Source organism: Phytophthora infestans, genomic scaffold, assembly GCF_000142945.1.
Source record: "Phytophthora infestans T30-4 supercont1.211 genomic scaffold, whole genome shotgun sequence".
In the NCBI taxonomy this organism is placed as follows: domain Eukaryota; phylum Oomycota; class Peronosporomycetes; order Peronosporales; family Peronosporaceae; genus Phytophthora; species Phytophthora infestans.
The window spans coordinates 117,277-121,219 of record NW_003303548.1 but is presented as its reverse complement, the minus strand read 5'-3'; positions in this window follow the sequence as shown (position 1 = coordinate 121,219).

Here is a 3,943-nt window from a genome sequence, read left to right as displayed (position 1 = left end):
ACCCTTGGGCTCGTCTCGCGCTGCACTCGAAACCAAGCCGCACGAACCCTCGCTGGTGCCCTCATCAGCATCAGCACACTCCATTCTCTCTCCAACACCTCCACCGAGGATTCTTCTCCTCTCCTTTTCATTTTCAGTCGTGTTCACACTTGTTACGTAATTATCAGGCCATTCACTCTGCCCCATGAAAGCAAAGATACACTCTGCTTCCATTGAAGGCTCGGTTAACGGTGGCAGCCCGATAGGGACCAACCCAGTTGTAGTTGGCGGGCTGCCTAGTTTAAATGACGTTCTTGAACGACGGCCTTGAGCTCTGGTGGGAGTTCCTCCTTCGTGCCTTTCGTTCGCACGAATTTGGCAAGGTCGTGGAAGTTGCGGAAAAGTTCGCATTGTCCAGCATCGTGGAGTTGTTTGCAGAACTTGCATCGCTTTGTTACAGTAGTGGGCGGAGTGACTCATGCCACCCGCACTCCGCGCATGGTCCGTACTGTGGGCGTCGGTTGTCGCGGTTGAAGTCACGTCGACCGCGTTGGTCCTGATTGAACCCACGGTCACCACCTCGGCGATCTTGATTGAAGCCATTCTCACGATCAGGCGCGTTTCCACGCGGTTGACGGTTGTCTGAACGTGCGTAGGTGCCTTCAGCAGCTGCACGGCGCTCATTTTCGCTAGCAGCGGCGCGGTATCGGTCGTTTTCGTCCAATGAGAAATCACCATCCGTATTATCGGGCTGAAAGTCGTTGTACTCGTCTTGGACATCGTTGTAAGCGTTCGGATCTTCGTTTGAATACTCGATGCCTCCCTGAGCAGCTTCACGACCTTCTAATTCAGCCAGTAGGTCATCCACCGTGGCTTCAATGAGCGTCACTCTTGGTTTGTTTCGGTTGTCATCGCGGCGACGGTCATCACGCCGGTTGTTGCGGGCGTATCCATCGTCGCGTCGCGCATCACGACTCTTGGAGTATCGGTACTCACTGTCACGCTTGGTCATCCTCTCCTTGCCCTTGAGAACATCTTCGATGATCTCTTCGAGCTCGTGAATGTCGGCGACTCGAGCGTGGTAAAGACTTTCCGCCAGCTTGTCATCATCGCATGTTGCCAGGAACTGCTGTACGTGTTCTTTCGCGTCGCGACCACTCTTCTCGAAGTGTAGACGGGCGGTCCGAGCGTAGCCATTCAGCCTGTTTATGTAGTCGCACATTTGTTCGTTACGTTCCCGCTTTGCAGAGTAGTAACGTGACAGTGCCGTCTGCGTGAGCTGCGAGTAGTAGTAGTGGATGAACGCGTCGCTCAACAGCTTCCACTTGCGCTTCGTCTTCTTCGGAAGTTGACGGAATCAATGAATGGCTCTGTCCCGGAGACTTAGCTCAAATGGAATGCACCATTTGTCGGCATCTGTGTGGGTTCCAGTCATTTCATAGACGAACCCACCGAGCCACTGCATACAGTTCTCGCTCTTGTTGCGAGAGGCTGAGAACGGCGTGATGTGATCCAATGGTCGGTGCGATGCCATTCAATCCTCGGTATCGGGTCCACGTCGCTCAGTGTCGCAAGCTCATTCATCTGACGCATCAACACGACTTGAGGATCTTCCTCGTCGAATGTACGCACCAAAATGTCATCGTCACTGGACGAACCATCGCTGTCGACTTGACGACGTCCGGCACCACCTTTGGAAGCTCGCGGACCACCTCGGCGACCGAACGAACCCTCGTTGCCAGCGTAAACACGCTGCATACGGCTCTCCAAACGTGGCGTAACCATGTGCGAGTCTTGAAAGTACGGTGAAGCTTCGATAGTGCGAAAGGCACCACGCTCAGCTCCACGCTTAGTCGGAGGAGTACGAACGAGTCGTTGGGGTGTCGGCGGCAGTGGAATTTTGGACGGATCTTCATCTTGAACGATCGTTCGACTCACAGGCTGCTTTCCGGCGTTGATGCCAACCGCGCCAAACGCCTTCCGAAGCTTCTTCTTCCATTTCTGGAGAGCAGCTCCGGCTTCATGTGGACTCCAATCTTGGAGCGATATCGTCGATGGGTACGTCTCGTTCTCGAAGCCCAACGACAACAGTAGCGAGACTGAATCCTCGGCAACTTGGCTAGTCGATACCGAGTTGACTGGGTATTGAAGTTCCTGCGCAAGCGCAGGCCAGTCGGCTTTTTTCTTGGGGATGGGCTTGAACAGCTGCATCCACTCATCATTCTGCATCAGCGCTTGTACGCGGTCGAAAACGCGCTTGGCGGCTGGTGTATCACCGTTGATAGGTGGGCGAGGTGCCTTCAGCAATGCTGAATGCTTTACACTCGCCACCGAAGGTTTAGAACCCTCGGTCCCATCGTCATAATCTTCGTAGGCCGGTTCCGGTCCCACAACATCATCGAGCTCGTCGGCGAAGTTCCTCGAAAGGGGCCTGGTCGCCCCGCTCAGCCCCGATGATAGCGTGGCCGTCTCCGGCGTCGCTGCGCCTGGCTCTGGAGCCGGTGTCTTCTCTTCGTAATCTATATAATCGTGGGCGTCAGGACTGTGGCGTAGCGGGATCAGCAAAATCTGCGAGATCGCTGGATTCAACTTACCAACTGCGCCCAGACACCGACTAACGGAGGGGGTCCCCCGATGATCCGTGTTCTGCTGAACTTTCCTCACCTTGTGTACCCGTCGGTAGGGCGGGATCTTGCTCTCTCGGTAACTTCCGAAGCGTTCAAGTGGTGAAGCTTGAGCGTCTTGGCGAGACGTGGGGATGGGGTGGAGCAGCAGTGGAAAATCTTCACTCTGCGTCCGTGGATAGTTCCGAATCCTAAGCGAATATTCGAGCTTATGGATCCGGGGCCTAGATCGTGGATCTGGCCGTAGGGTTGCCTTGCGGGTGTGTCCCTTGCCTTTGCGTTTCCTTTACGTCGTACTTGCCGCCTCCTGTGACGGGATCTTGAAAGTTGAGACCTTCTAGGGTGTAACCGACCAAGTAGTAAATTCGGTTAACCTGTCGGATCTGCACGTGTATAGGAAAGCTTACTAGGTTGTAGGATCTGGCCAATGTATTATCCAGTTATCACTACCAACACTAGATTCGCAATTCCTAACCTTCTCCGAGCTTCTACGGTCAATGTAGCTCCGATTCTTGAGGGCAGGAAGGCCCTTGCGTGTTATTGGGCAAATTGAAGACTGTATTGATACTTAAGCCTATACCCGCCTGGATTTCTATCTTCTATGTCTTTTACTTGTTAAATCCCTTACCAGGCTCGGCTGCATGTCCTTTCTTTCCTTGACTCATCATCCCAGCTGTATTATCATCGGATCCACCGGATCCATGACGTAATCATTATGGTCGCCATATTATGGATACACTCATCCGGATCCAGGTCGCTTTGATCCACCTCACTGTAAGTGTACACTCGTCATGGATCTGAGCTCTCCAATCATCCAACATCATCTTGCAACCGTCTGTGATCTCCATTGTCCCACGAAAGTTCGAGATCCACTGTATCCCTCATTCCTGTATCCTGGATTCAGGTCGTCCTATGCGGGATCCTCCCTCCTTGGATCCGAACTCGGAAGTATGGGATCCGGGACACCTCGCGGTGGATCTTGGCTTCTCGTTAGTCGTGGATACTAGATCCACCTTCAGGTGACACCTACCATCATTCCGTCATCGGATCCACACTCGATCCACCCGCATATAGCGCATCCCATATCCACCTAAGTGGATCCAGGTAAGGGTGGATCCGAGATAAGTCTTGGTGGATCTTGCCTTCCCGTACATCACTCATACCAGATCCATCGTCGTTTCATACGGGGTGCTGCTCGTCATGGCTAATCCACCACCGGCAACTTGCATCCGCGCCGGACGATCCAAATCCTCTCTAATCACTTGAAAATGTCACTGATTCGGGATAGTGACCCCGTGTTAGGTTCATTCTCTTATTTTCTGAAGAAAGCACTTTTGCCA